Source organism: Halichoerus grypus, chromosome 11 (genome assembly GCF_964656455.1).
Source record: "Halichoerus grypus chromosome 11, mHalGry1.hap1.1, whole genome shotgun sequence".
NCBI lineage: Eukaryota > Metazoa > Chordata > Mammalia > Carnivora > Phocidae > Halichoerus > Halichoerus grypus.
The window spans coordinates 15,158,835-15,174,056 of record NC_135722.1 but is presented as its reverse complement, the minus strand read 5'-3'; the positions used below and the strand labels follow the sequence as shown (position 1 = coordinate 15,174,056).

General features: G+C 40.3%; 1 protein-coding gene across 16 annotated transcripts in view; it reads left to right on the top strand.

Annotated features, from left to right (window-relative positions):
• The first annotated feature begins 25 nt into the window (after positions 1-25).
• The window catches only part of ATG13 (autophagy related 13), a 52,914-nt gene continuing 37,717 nt past the window's right edge, over positions 26-15,222 (top strand). For 7 of the 16 annotated variants that reach the window (XM_036105001.2, XM_036105000.2, XM_036104997.2 and 4 more), the window contains exons 1-2: positions 26-372; positions 823-873. The gene's annotated coding sequence lies outside the window, so the exon portion shown is untranslated. Of the gene's footprint in view, positions 373-757; positions 874-9,123; positions 9,210-15,222 lie in introns of all 16 variants that reach the window. The other 9 variants (XM_036104984.2, XM_078058084.1, XM_078058081.1 and 6 more) reach the window with 6 other exon arrangements.

The following is a 15,222-nucleotide window of genomic DNA, read 5'->3' as shown; positions in this document are numbered from 1 at the left end:
CAGCTGTATTTCCCCCATAGCCCTCTTCCTCCCCCCGCCTTCATCCAAGCGGATGAAAACAAACACTAACGATGGCGGCGCCGGGAGTCGACCGGCCGCTGGGCTTAAGGCAGGAGTGATCGCTTGAGCTGTGAGGGCACTCTTGAAGAGCGCCAGTCAACGTGAGTGCGACAACTCGCGCAGTCCTGGGAGTGAAACACCCGGGCCCATGAGCCACGAGCGTCCTGAGGCTTGAGGTATCTATCTGCGACCCCTGCTGTCACTGCAGCTCCGGAGCGTAGAGTCCTCAGCCAGGAGGCGCAGCTGGCCGGCCCCAGGCCCCGGCCTCCGTAATGAGAGCCCAGGGCCAATCTCTGTGTCGCAGCTTCGCAGGTACTAACTTTAGTGGGGATACCCCCAGATCATTCAGCGCCCCCGGGTGGGAGGCAATGGATCTGCGGCCTATCGGGTACCTCCTTGTGAGGATTAAGCCGAGTAGCCGCAGTACAGTCCCCAGAGCTTTCTTTGGGAAGTCGGGTTGATGTAGGCCCCGTTGGCCCTCGATGGCTCTTAGTCTTAACAGAAATCCACAAAGCTTTTGTCTCTACTTTCTCAGCTTTTTGGGTTATTTGTAAGGCTTTTTGGAGGTAATTTGTGGGACCTTAACTCCGGGGTTGGTACCAATATGAGTGAGGTAGGTTTTCATTCAATCAAGATTTGTTGGAAAAACAAACAAACAAAAAACTTGCTGAGTGCCAAATATGTACTCCGCGTGTAGGTGAGGGTGACTGTTGACTAGTGAAAAAAGGGACCCAAGGTTCACGACTATCTTCTTACTGGCAGTGGAACGACCTGTGGAAACCGGCGATCCATTCTCATTTAATAAATCTCTGGGTAAGTGGCTAAACACCTTTTTGGGTTCATCACTAACCCATCTCCGTTTTCACTTTCCAAGTCAGTTCTCAGTTTGCCTTGTCAATTGATCGTAGCATTTCACTTTTAGTATTTTCCCTTCAGAGAGAGAGAGAGAGAGAGAGAGAGAGCTGGATCATTATACTTAGTTTAAAACTCGTCTCCTAAGATGGTAGAATTTATTGAACACTTTCAGTAGGAGATGTGCAATAATAAAAACAGATCCTTTCTTTACACTAAATTAATTTCTAGGTTTTCCGGTGTTTTATTAATGTTAGTCCTTTTTATATGTGGCTGTTGTGGCCCCAGCTAAATTATAAATTTTGTTTTCAACTCCATTTTTCAGCTGAGCAGAAATAAATACTTGTGAAATGGAATCCTGAGTTAATATTTTTAATGCACAGTGGATGATGAATAAGTGCTGAAGCAAGTGTCAAATGTACTGATCCGTATGATAAGATAAATGCAGTTAATTCATGCACTGTTTTCAGATTGTACCCTTTTGGGTATAAAGTTAAGGCTATGGCAACTTTTGAGATTCACATTTCATAAAAATTGCAAAACACTGGGTTTTCCATTACACTTAACAGTTCTTATTATGTATTTGTATTTTTTCCCTTAAGAGTGGTTATTAAAATTGAATTTAAAAAATTGAATCAAAAACTGCAGATCTTGAGCCCCTAAACACTCCATATTATATTGTTTTATTTAAGGACTAAGAATCAGCTGGACACAGTGAAGTCCTACCATATATGCATAATGAAATTATGCTGTATGGAGGTGGAGGCAAGAAATCTTTTCTATTGTCTGTCCTGCCCCCATCCACCCTGATTTAACTGTATTAGCTTATATGACCTCCATGACTCAGAGCAGGGTGCCCATAGCCTAAATGCAAAAAGAAGATGCTAACTTTTGAGCTTTCAGAGACCCAAGTCGTACTGTGTGAGTGATTTTTCAAAGATAATTTTGACTATTCAGAAAAAGTACCCACTTGATAAGGTGCATTCCCAATATTCTGCATTTATATTTTGCTCAAGTGGGAGTGAAAGGTTTGTTTTGGAATCTTTATCTGGAGAGAAGTTATTTAATCTTAGCAATACCTAAAACACCAGAAATTTCATTTTTAAAGATTTGTTTATTTGAGAGAGAGAGAGCACGAGAGTGCGTGCGCTCGCAGTGGGAAGGAACAGAAGGAGAAGAGTCCCAAGCCGACTAGGCGCTGAGCACTGGGAGACTTGGGGCTTGATCTCATAACCCTGAGGTCAGATCTGAGCAGAAACCAAGAGTCCCGCACTTAACCGACTGCACCATCCAGCTGCCCCTGAAACTTAAGTTTTGAATATTTCTTTTCCTTCTAAAACAGTTTTTACTTTATTATGGAAGAGATGAATAATTATATTCATAACACTGGTTGGAATGCTGCTTAGATTAGAAAATGAAGAGTACACCTAAAAAATTCCTCGTTTTGACCCTTTATTATTCAACTTCTTTTTCGTTTTTGTTTTTTGTTTTTTTTTTAAAGATTTTATTTGACAGAGAGAGACACAGCGAGAGAGGGAACACAAGCAGGGGGAGTGAGAGAGGGAGAAGCAGGCTCCCCGCAGAGCAGGGAGCCTGATGTGGGGCTTGATCCCAGGACCCTGGGATCATGACCTGAGCCGAAGGCAGTCGCTTAACCGACTGAGCCACCCAGGCGCCTGTTTTTTATTTTTTAATGGCTTGTATGTTGACTTGAGAGTCTTCAAATACTTTACTAAAAGTTATTTTTTTTCCCCTAAAAGTTAATTCTTGAATAAAGATTACTTAGATTTTATATGTGGATGATTTGGAAGCCAATTTGGGGTGTTGAGCTGAGTAAGGAACAATTTTTTCATGCATGGGTTTAATAGAGGAGAGGCTGCATGGGTTGCTGGTCCTTGCTTCCTCTCAGTCAAATTGTGGAGACCAATAAAAACTGTAAGTAGTCCTTGATACGATAAGGGCATACAGCCAGGAAGAATGCAAAGGAGGCTATCTAGGCCCCTCTGCCCATGGACCATCAACAAACTTTTCTTACAGTTTGGGTTTTAAATCTTAAAAGGATTTTAAATCCTTCAGGAATGTAAAATCAGTTTTAAATCTTTTAAATAGGTTTTTAAATCCCTAAATAGTTGTTTTTAACTGTAGAGTGAACTGTGGGCCAGTTTATTAGAGAAATCCTCTAGGGGTGCCTGGGTGGCTCACTCGTTAAGCGTCTGCCTTCGGCTCAGGTCGTGATCCCAGCGTCCTGGGATCGAGCCCCGCATCGAGCCCCGCATCGAACCCCGCATCGGGCTCCCTGCTCAGCAGGAAGCCTGCTTCTCCCTCTCTCGCTCCCCCTGCTTGTGTTCCTTCTCTCGCTGTGTCTCTCTCTGTCATATAAATAAATAAAATTTAAAAAAAAAAAGAAAAGAAATCCTCTAAATGCCAGTGTAGGTGGCACAGGAAACTTGTTTTGCCCTCATGGTGTCCCCCATATGTCCTTGGTTACAAGAGAAGGGAACCACTACTTACAAAAACAACTCAGTTAACATGAACAGTTGACTGTCGGTCAGTAGTATCTTCTTAGTAAAATAAAGGTAAATAAAGAATTTCTAGAAGTTCTAAGTTAATACTGTCATTTTGGAAAATGCTGCTTTCACTTTTGACTTTTGATTCATACAAATGTGAAAGAAATACGGAGTTAAAAATCGTTTTATATTCTCTCCAGTCTTAAGGTTTGTTTGTTCCCCGCCCCCTCCAATTCCTTCTGTATTGCCCACAACTATTAAGTCATTAGGAAAGAGATAATACTGAGAAATACTGAGATTTAGATGTCCTCTTTTAATTATAAGTTTAAGGGTGTTTTTACTCCTGAATCTATTTCTGTTGGAATTTTCAAGAGACCAGATATTTGGCCTTATTTATTCTTTGGAATAAATAGTTAATTAAGCATGGCTTTATCTTTATTCCCACCTCCCGTTTTCTTTCTGTTTGTTTTACTTATGGTTTCTTAAATTGAATACTTAAGTTTTTAAATTATAAAGTCATTTAGAGCTATACATTTTCTTCTGAATGCTCCTTTTGCTGTATGTCATTTTTTTTTGTTGTCAGATACTCTCCATTTTGTTAATTTCTAGGTAATTATAACTTTGGTTTTTATTTCATTTTTTATTATAAAAAGCTTCTTAGTTTATACGTGGTTAACTTTTTGTTGTGTATTTCTAGTTTATTGGATTATGGGCAAAAGCATCTTGGAAATTTTTTTTAACAGTCAAGGGTATGATTAATTTATTACATTCCTTGAACTGGAAAGAATGTGAAAGGTTGAGTTAAATAACAAGACCTTTATTGAGGGTCTCATATATAGCAAGTGCTCTTTACAGGAACTATCTCATTTAATCCTCACCACAACTTTATGAGGTAGGTATTACCGACGTTTTATAAGAAAGGAATCTGAGGTATAGAAAGATTGAATGACTTGCCGTGTATACCATTACACATATAGAGACTTGGTTTTATTATTCAGATCCTCTGTATTTTTGTTTATATCTACTTGAGCTGTCAAAGAGGTATGTTGAATCTTCAGGTTATAGTTTTGGTTTGATCAAGGTCTCCTAGTATCTCTAGGAATTTTTGCTTTATGTATTTTATTGCTATATTACTTATATATAAAGGTTTATGGCTGTTATATTTTCTGAGAGTATTTTGTCATTACTCAGTATCTCTTTTAATCTCATTTCATAACTTTTGGCCTAGAATCCTGCTATAAATAATACTACCTTTTTTTTTTTTTAAGATTTTTATTTATTTATTTGACCAAGAGAGACACAGTGAGAGAGGGAACAGAAGCAGGCTTCCCGAGGAGCCCGGAGCACGCTGCGGGGCTCGATCCCAGGACCCTGGGATCATGACCCGAGGTGAAGGCAGACGCTTAATGACTGAGCCACCCAGGCACCCCAAAATATTGCTACTTCTGCTTTCTTTTTCTTTTTTTTCTTTCCTCTTCCTCTTTTTTTTTTTTTAAGCTGAGTATTCTATGCTTATTTCTTTATTTTCAAACTTCTTTGTAACTCTTAGGTAGGAAGACTATTTCAGTTGTTTAAACCTTTCTGTTCTGTTCTTCATTTGTCTACAAAGAACTTTCTCAATAGGAAAGAGGATCTCTACAATTTAATAATAACTCTAATGCCTAGAAAGTGGGGAAATTAATGTTTTGTCTGTTTGTACTTGAACTTGTACTTAACTATTTTTTCTTAAATGTTACTGATTTGCCATATTGAGCTTTTCATTCTGAATCTAAAACATTAAAAAACTCATGTTAAAAACTGGAAAACAGGGACGCCTGGGTGGCTCAGTCAGTTCAGCAACTGTCTTCAGCTCAGATCATGATCCGAGGGTACTGGGATCGAGCCTCATGTCGGGCTCCCTGCTCAGTGGGGAGTCTGCTTCTCCCTCTCCCTCCGCCCCTCCCCGCCCCCCGCTTGTGTGTGCGCACATGCGTGCTCTCTCTCTCTATCTTAAATAAATCTTAAAAAGAAAAAAACCCTGGAAAACAGATTATTTTTTTAGTAAACTTTAGTTAACTTTTCCCAGTTTTGTTTTGTTTTGTTTTTAGTAGACTCCATTCCCAGGGTGGTGCCCAATGAGGGGTTTGAACTCACAACCCTGAGATCAAGACTTGAGCTGAAATTAAGAGTCAGACACTTAACCGACCGAGCTGCCCAGGCACCCCTAAATTTTCCCAGTTTTAAGGACTAGAGGTATTATCTGGAGTCATTTTTATATAATCTCTTCCCAAATTATTCAGTTGTTTCTTTGAAATTATTTGCCTTTTTCTTCTTTGTTGTCTGTGTCACCTTAAATCTAGTGTATCACCAACTCCCCGTCTGGATTGCTAAAGTAGCTTCCTAGCTGGTCTCTCTGTTTCTTGTCCCTTTACTTTACCCTCCCCTCTCTGTATTCAAATTAATGTCCCTAAATCTTACCCAAAGAAGAATCTGCATTGACTCCCTACTAATCTTTTAGAGCCTCTTCTGCTCACTTTCATGACTGCCTAATAATCTGGCCAGACCATACTTACCCACTTTATTTTTCTTTACCCCTTTACATGAAAATTCTCAGTTATGTATTTCCTAATTTTGCTTCTCCCCTATTCTTTCTCCTCTCCCTCTGAGACTCCACTTACACATATGTTAGACCTTTCCCTGTGTTCCCCCATGTCTCAGGTAACCACATGTCTCATTTTGTACCTGTTGTCAGGGTATGATTAAATACCTTAAATCATGACCTTTAACTCTCAAAAGTATCCCGAGAGTACATGGTCACTTTGTGTCTTTCATACACTTTTCTTTATTTTCCATCCTTTTGCCTTTCTGTACTTCATTCCTGATACTTTTTTTTGGCCTGTATTCACATTCACTATTTCTATCTTCTGCTGGTCTAATCTGATGTTAGACTCAACCATTGAGTTCTTTTTTTTTTAATAAAGATTTTATTTATTTATTTATTTGAGAGAGAGAGAGAGAGAGAGAGAGAAACAGCATGAGAGGGGATAGGGTCAGAGGGAGAAGCAGGCTTCCCGCTGAGCCGGGAGCCCGATGTGGGACTCGATCCCAGGACTCCGGGATCATGACCTGAGCCGAAGGCAGTCGCTTAACCAACTGAGCCACCCAGGCGCCCAACCATTGAGTTCTTAATTTAGTGTTTTGTTTTTTAGTTCTAGAATTTCTACTTGGTTCTTTTTGCAGTGTTTAGTTCTCTGTGAAAATCCTCAATTTTGTGCTTTATTTAATTGAACATATTAAGCATAGTAATTTTTTTTTTTTAAGATTTTATTTATTTATTTGACAGAGGCACAGAGAGAGAGGGAACACAAGCAGGGGGAGTGGGAGATGGGAGAAGCAGGCTTCCCGTTGAGCAGGGAACCCGATGCGGGGCTCGATCCCAGGACCCTGAGATGACCTGAGCCGAAGGCAGACGCTTAATGACTGAGCCACCCAGGCGCCCCTGAGCATAGTATTTTTAAGAATGTGTCTGATTTTTAACATATTTCTAATGTCTGTTGTATATGTTAGATTTGGGTCATTTGGATTTTATCTCCATGAATGCCCAGTTTATTTTAATATGTGCCAGCTAGTGTATATAAAAAATTGTAGAGATAATTTGGAGGCTAGGGTGACATTATTTTCTTCCAGAGAGAAATTACATGTGTTTCTGCAGAGGCAAAGGACAGACCTTATCCCACATTGTTGAAGATGAGTGATGTTTAAAATTTTTCATAATAAAAACTTTAAAAAAATTATTTTGAAATCATACAAATTACAACTACATTTAATTGTTTTCTGAGAGAAAAAGTACCCACTGTTTTTGTAAATTAAAAAAAATTAATACAGCAATAGCATATTTATCTGGGCTATTATGGATAAAAATGGAAAGGAGGAACAGAGATGGACTGTGAAGAACAAGGAAATACTTGGAGAAAAAGGAAAGGAAGAAAGACCTGTAATAATATCTGTCATCTCTGTCCCTTTTGTCCTCATTTTGTGTGCTAATCTTAAAATTCAACCCATTACCTAATGTAAAATGGTATGGCTGCTTTGGAAGACAGTTTGGCAGTTTCTCAAAAAGTTAAATGTTGAATTACCATATGACCCAGTAATTCCCTTTGTAGGTATATATAAAGAATTGAGAACATATGTTAACACAAAAACTTGTACGTGATGTTCTTAGCAGTATTATTTATAATGGCCAAAAAGCAGAGATAGCTCAAATGTTCGTCAACTGATGAATCAGTAAACAAAATTTGGTGTAGCCATACAATGGAATATTATTCAGCCATAAAAAGGAATGAAGTACTGAGACCTTCTACAACATAGATTGAACCTTGAAAACCTTATGCTTAGTGAAAGAAACAAATCACAAAAAGACCACAAATTATATAATTTCCTTTATATGAAATGTCCAGAATAAGCAAGTCCGTAGCTACAAATCATAATATTAGTGGTGGCCAGGTACTAGAAGGAGGGAGAATTGGGGAGTGACTGATAACAGATGTGGAATTCCATTTTAGTGTAAAGAAAATGCGATGGTTGTGCATCTTTGTGAATATACTAAAAAGCAAAAATCTGTACACTTTAAAATGGTGACTTTTATGATATGTGAATTGTATCTCAATTTTTAAGAAAAACTATGTAAAACGATTAAAAAAAAAAAATCCTAAATCACCCCTCCCTCTGCAGTTCAAAAGCTCTAGGTCTTTGTCCCCTTCCTTCTAAGCTATTCTCCAGTCCCAGTCCTGTGCACTCTATAGTTTTCCAAACTACCTTTCCTTGCTACCTTATACTCAGATCTTTACAACTGTGTTTCTCTTGTGCCTGCACTGAGTCCTGATGATTTGGGCCTTAGCATTCTGTAGATCCCATAAACTTTCTCTTTTATATGTTTGCCATGTTCACAAGTAAACATTTTCTTTCAACTTGCCCATTCTTATCTCAGATGTGTAGTCTCTCATATTGTCTTGTTCTTTTGCATTTTTTGATGTTTTATTTCTATGTGTAGTCTGTAAATTTTTATTTTTTAATTTTTTTTTAAAGTTTGGTTAATTTTTTTAGTGATCTCTACCCCCAACCCCAAGATCAAGAGTTGCATGCTCTTCTGACTGAGCCAGCCAGGTGCCTTCAGTCTGTAAATTTTTAAATTATGAATTCATCTAGCTAAAAGTTGGGAGGAAGGGTTGTGAGTGTGGCCTGTCAGCAGGCTCTTGATAATCCAAGGTTGTTGAAAGCTTCTCCCAGTGCTGTTTCAGGCTTGCTTCTGCCTGTTTCTAGGGGTTACAATGGTTCTGGGACCAGTTTTTAGATTAATTTCTTGGCTTTTTATTTCCTTATCATGAATGTAGGTAATGTAATTTTGGATCTTATGTCTAGGTACTTTACTGACTTAATGTTTTTGAAGTTTTTTTTTTTTTTTTTTTTATTTATTTGAGAGAGAGAATGAGATAGAGAGAGATAGCATGAGAGGGGGGAGGGTCAGAGGGAGAAGCAGACTCCCTGCCGAGCAGGGAGCCCGATGCGGGACTCGATCCCGGGACTCCAGGATCATGACCCGAGCCAAAGGCAGTCGCCCAACCAACTGAGCCACCCAGGCGTCCCTGTTTTTGAAGTTTTGAGAGTGATTTTCCCACCTCCCAACCTTGCCATGATAGGATGACAAACCTCTTTATTACTTTTCTAGGATTCTTCTGGCCTCTGTGATCAAGGAGCACTTGGCTCTGCAGTTTTGTGCAAAGCACTGGGTTTCTACCTGCCTGTAAGACTGAGGTACTATCTCCCACCCCCATGCTTGTTCTCATATATTCATTAGGAGAACCTGACCTTGGGGCGCCTGGCTGGCTCAGTCAGAGAGTATGACTCTTGATCTCAGGGTTGTGAGTTCAAGCCCCACACCGGGCGTGGAGCCTACTTTAAAAAAAAAAAAAAAAAAGAACCACCTGACCTGACCTTGCTTTCCATAGGCCTCAGCTCCCTGGCATCAGTTTTTCCCTTACATCTATGGCATTGACTTACCTTTTCTGGAGCCTGGGTTTTCTCGATATTTCTTGTTCAGTTGTAGGTCACAACTCTTTATTGTCATAATTTATCTGCATTTTTATGTGCTTGTAGCAGGAGGGAAGACTAACAACATCAGTTCAGTCCACTTTGTTGGATGTCCCCCTCAGAGAATGACTCCTTTGTATCATGACAGTGCATTGAAGTCTTTGTCTACTTTACTCTAAGGCAAGGATTTTTTTTTTTTTAAAGATTTTATTTATTCATTTGACAGAGAGAGACACAGCGAGAGAGGGAACACAAGCAGGGGGAGTGGGAGAGGGAGAAGCAGGCTTCACGCTGAGCAAGGAGCCCGATGCGGGGCTCGATCCCAGGGCCCTGGGATCATGATAAGGCAAGGATTTTCTGTGACGGAGTTTGTAAGTACAGCCAGAGCAGTCATTCAGATGTTTGAAAAACTGTATTTGAAATAGGTTTACAAGGAGATAGACCTAGTTTTAGAAAATTTTATGCGGGGTGAAAGTTAAGTTTTCTACCCTGTTACAGATCATTTGATGAGAATTGATTTTGTTTGTTAATTTAAAAATTTTTTTTGAAAACCATCAGATCTACAGAAAAATTGTTAAGAATTTTACCATGTACTCTCATATACTCTTCACCTAGATTCACACATTGTTCATGCTTTGCCGCATTGCTTTACTTGTCATACAGTATATGTCTCTGTGTGTCATATGCTATATAACATAATAATATATAATTTCTTTTTTCCCTTTCCCTTTTTTTTTTTTTTGCTGGGCCCTTGAGAAAAGTTACGTGTATTTCTAAGAACAAGAGCATTGACCAAAGTGTAATTGTATCGAATTCAGGAAATTTAACATTAGTATACAGTTGCTAGTATGCCTAGTATACATTCACTACCACATGTTACCGAGTATATAGTCAGTACCAAATGTTACCAATTGTTTCAATTCTGTTCTTTATAGCAACTTCTTTTTTCAGATTTTATTTATTTATTTTAGATTGTATTTTTAAGTAATCTCTACACCCAATGTGGGGCTTGAACCAAAAACCCTGAGATCAAGAGTTGCATGCTCTGCCAACTAAGCCAGTCAGGTTCCCTTATAGAAAACTTCTTAGAAGTCTATGATGGGGGCGCCTGGGTGACTCAGTCAATTAAGCGACCCACTCTTGACTTCAGCTCAGGTCATGATCTTCGGGTCTTGAGATCAAGCCCTGCATCAGGCTTCACACTCAGTGTGGAGTCGGCTTGAGATTCTCTCTCCCTCTGCCCCTCCCCGCCTTGTGCAGGCTTGTACTCACTTGCTCTCTCTCTCTCTCTCTCTCTCTCAAATAAATAAATAAAAATCTTTAAAAGTCCATGATCGGGGCACCTGGGTGGCTCAGTCGTTAAGCGTCTGCCTTTGGCTCAGGTCATGGTCCCAGGGTCCTGGGATTGAGCCCCACATCGGGCTCCCTGCTCGGCAGGAAGCCTGCTTCTCCCTCTCCCACTCCTCCTGCTTGTGTTCCCTCTCTTGCTATGTCTCTGTCTGTCAAATAAATAAATAAAATCTTTAAGAAAAATGAAATAAAAGTCCATGCTCAAGCATTGCATTTAGTTGTCATACCTCTTTAATTGCCTTTATTCTAAAACAATTTTTCAGCCTTTTTGGGGGGGGCTCTTTCATAAGATTGACATTTTTGAACACTACAAGCCAATTATTTTGTAAAATGCCCTTTTTTTTTTTAAGATTTTATTTATTTATTTGAGAGAGAACAGAGGGAGAGGGAGAAGCAGACTCCCTGCTGAGCAGGGAACTCGATGCGGGGCTTGATTCCAGGACCCTGAGATCATGACCTGAGCCGAAGGCAGACACTTAACTGGCTGAGCCACCCAGGTGCCCCTAAAATGCCCTGTCTTTTAATTTAACCTCATCTAATTGCCTCCTCCTGGTTAGATTCAGTTATACTGTTTTAGGAGGAAAGCTACATAAGTGATATGTCCGTCTTACTACATCACATCAAGAGGAATGTAATGTCAATTTTTAAATTATTGGTATGTTTCTTTTCATTATTTTGTTCAGATTGGATCTACCAGACTTCTCTGTAAGTAATAGTAATCTGCGGGAAGATTGTGTAAATGTGCCATTTGCCAGCAAACTGTCACACAGTGGTTATCATCTACTGGTGATTTTTCCCCCCCACTGGTGGTTTTTATAATTTTGTTATTCCTTATACACTTAATACTTGACTACTGGGAAGAAGTATTAATCTGGGGCACCTGGGTGGCTCAGTCGCTAAGCGTCTGCCTTCAGCTCAGGTCATGATCCCAGGGTCCTAGGATCGAGTCCCGCATCGGGCTCCCTGCTCAGTGGGAAGCCTGCTTCTCCCTCTCCCACTCCCTGTGCTTGTGTTCCTGCTCTCGCTGTGTCTCTCTCTGTCAAATAAATAAATAAAATCTTTAAAAAAAACAAGAACAAAACATCTAATTCTACCTCATTAAAAAAAAAAAGAACTATTAATCTTCCCCCATTTATTGTACATCTGCCTCTGAAACCAGTGTTGGGGAAAATGTGAAAATCCTTGCTGTAGAAAAAATGGCAAGAAAAGATTGTCTCTGCTCTTCCATTGTTAGCTGGAAAAGTAAATATAAAATTGTGAGTTTTAATTTCAGTGCTCCCCAGACCTCATATTCGTGCATGATAAACATGAGTTTAAAAGTGCTTTATGGAGGGGCACCTGGGTAGCTCAGTCGGTTGAGCATCTGACTCTTGATTTTGGCTCAGGTCATAATCTCAGGGTCATGAGATTGAGCCCCAATCGTTTCTGGGCTGGGCATGGAGCCTGCTTAAGATTCTCTCTTCCTCTCCCTCTGCCCCTCCCCCAGCCCCCTCTCTCTCCGGTGCATGTGCACTTTCTCTCTCTCTTAAAAGAAATCTAAAAGTGGTTGATAGGTACAGCGTTAAATTCTTATCAATCTTGAAAATAACGTTTGTGCTGAGCATCTGTCAGTAATTTTTTTAATTGTAGGCAAAATATCCTATAATCTCTTTAATAGTTTTTGAGGTTACTATTTTGTACTTTGCATGAATAGAAATAAGCATTATATAAATATGAAAGCAATATTGTTAATATGCCAGGAGTTGTTACTCAAAACAACTGAATTTGGTTAATAATATCCTAAAATAAATCATGGAAGTGTTAACTTTTCAATATTAGATTAGTTCCATATATAAATTGCTTTTCAAAAAACCTAAAGTTTTCAAGAGAATTAGGAGACAAGCCACAGACTGGAAGAAAATATTTGCAAAAAACACACATCTGATGAAAGACTTATCCAAAATATACAGAGAACTCTTAAAACACACAACCCCATTAAAAAATGGACCAAAGACCTTAACAGACACCTCACCAAAGATACACAGATGGCAAAGAATCATATGAAAAGATACTTAGCATCATATGTAATCAGTGAAATGAGATATACATACAAGGTTATTACAGTATTATTGGCTATATTCCCTATGCTGTACTTTTCATTCCTGTGACTTACTTATTTTATAGCTGGAAGTCTGTCCCTCTTAATCCCCTTCACCTATTTCACCCATCCCCCTACCCAAAACTCAACATGCTCTTACCATATGACCCAGCAATCACACTCCTTGGTATTTACTAAAGGAATTGAAAACTTGTCCCCAGCAGGACAAGGGTTCTTAGAGGCTTCTTTGGGGGAAATTCAGTGTCCTCAGAGGGCAAAACCTCTATATACTGACACTCGAGGTTTCTTTCAGTTGAAAAAGTTTGGGGGGGGGTGTAGTTTGACCCTCTGAGCCCCACCAATTTACCAGCCTCACTCGTATACCCTGAGTTTCTGCTGTCTTTTTGATGCCTTATGCTCAAATGTGAATGGGACAGCCAAGGGATTGCCAGTCATTTGATGAAAGCCTCCAACATCGCCGCCAGTGGTTTTCAAGCCAAGCGAAGAAGGAGGCTCCAGAGATGGGAGTGGGAGTGTGTATTGTATAGATGGAGATTTCTATGATTTGTCCTGCATAACTGACCACCCCAGCCTGCACATACACAGACAGGGTAAAGAGTGTTGTTTGTGAGACTTGTGCTGGATAAGTGACCAGGGGAGCCTGATTAGTTGACATTAGCTGGCCTCCAGGTCAGAATTGGCCCTTCTGGTCTGGACGCTATAAATTTTGCCTCACATCCCTTCCTGCTCCAGGTTGGGCTGGTCCCCCAGAACGGAATCAGGAGGGGAGGCAAGCACATAGGGCCCAGGCTCCTTGAAGATGTTAAGACATGATAACAGGAATTCAGGTCGCTCCAAACTGCACGTAGGCGAGCAAGTGTTTAACTTCAAATCCTGTCATTTGCCCTATGAATACGGCCCTTAGGGGATTTTCAGCTGGAAGTCTCACCTGAGGGGAGGACGCTCCGCCCATGCCTCTCAATTGGGACTCCAGCCTGACTGTCTCCACGGGGCTTCAGCTAATGAGGTTGGATGTTGTAAGTACCTGATTTGATATAGCTGCCTTATTTTCCTTTACTGCTTACTATTGCCCTCACCTATGCAAATGTCCCTTTTCTTCCTTCTGTTTCTGTTAGATTTTTTTTTAAGATTTTATTTATTTGAAAGAGCGAGCATAGGTGGGAGGCAGAGGGAGAAACCGACTCCCTGCTGAGCAGAGAGCCCCACATAGGGCTCGATCCCAGGACCCTGAGATCATGACCTGAGCCGAAGGCAGATGCTAAACTGACTGAACCACCCAGGCGCCCCTCTATTAGATTTTTATAATATCAATAAAGTGGTTTGTTTCCCCTTCGAAACTGGAGTACTGCTGCCGTGAATCTTTTTTCTTCAGAACAGAGTGCCTCATGTAGACCTGATCATTGAAGTCCAGCATGTTTTTTGATTCATTGTTTCCAAAAAGTTAATGTCTGGTCATCTAACATTAGGAAGGGCAGTGTTGCCCTGAGTGGGGTTATGAAAGGGATGTAGGGCTCAGAGTGGGGTCTGCTTCTTCTGTGGACTTTTATAAAATAATCTTCCTGTTTCAGCCCCATCTGCCATTCAACTTTTAGGAGAGATCTGGTAACTCTCATTCCTTAGCCTCTTGGGTTCTTTGGTTCAGATGAGCTTGCTTTTTTTCTCATGGCTGGCTGGGATATGGATCAACTCTGCCCTGCTCAGTCAATTATCTGATCATCTCTGCTCTGCTCTTCTCAATTATCTGTTCCTTCTGTTTTCTGTCTTCCAGAACTGTGATGCTGTTATCTCCATGCCCATTCTTCTGGTCCCTGTGTGTGTGCTTTTTAAGCCCTCCCCCCGCCCCCACCATTTTTTGTTTTAATGATATTTTAGGAGTGAGCAGAAATAAACATAAGCCTGAAATCGTTTATACTTAACCAGTCTGTTCACTTTTTCCCCCAATATTTTGTTGATATCTTTCATTTGTTATTTCTTTTTCTGACTTTTTTAAATTTTTCTTTAAGATTTTATTTATTTGAGGGACGCCTAGGTGGTTCAGTCGGTTAAACGTCTGCCTTCGGCTCAGGTCATATTCCAGGGTCCTGGGATCGAGTCCCGCATCGGGGGGTCCCTGCTCAGCAGGGAGCCTGCTTCTCCTTCTCTGCCTGCCGCTCTCCCTGCTTGTGTTATCTATCTCCGTGTGTCAAATAAATAAATAAAATCTTGAAAAAAAAAGATTTTATTTATTTGAGAGAGAGAGCAGAAGCAGGAGAAGTGGCAGAGGGAGAGGGAGAAGCAGACTCCCTGCTG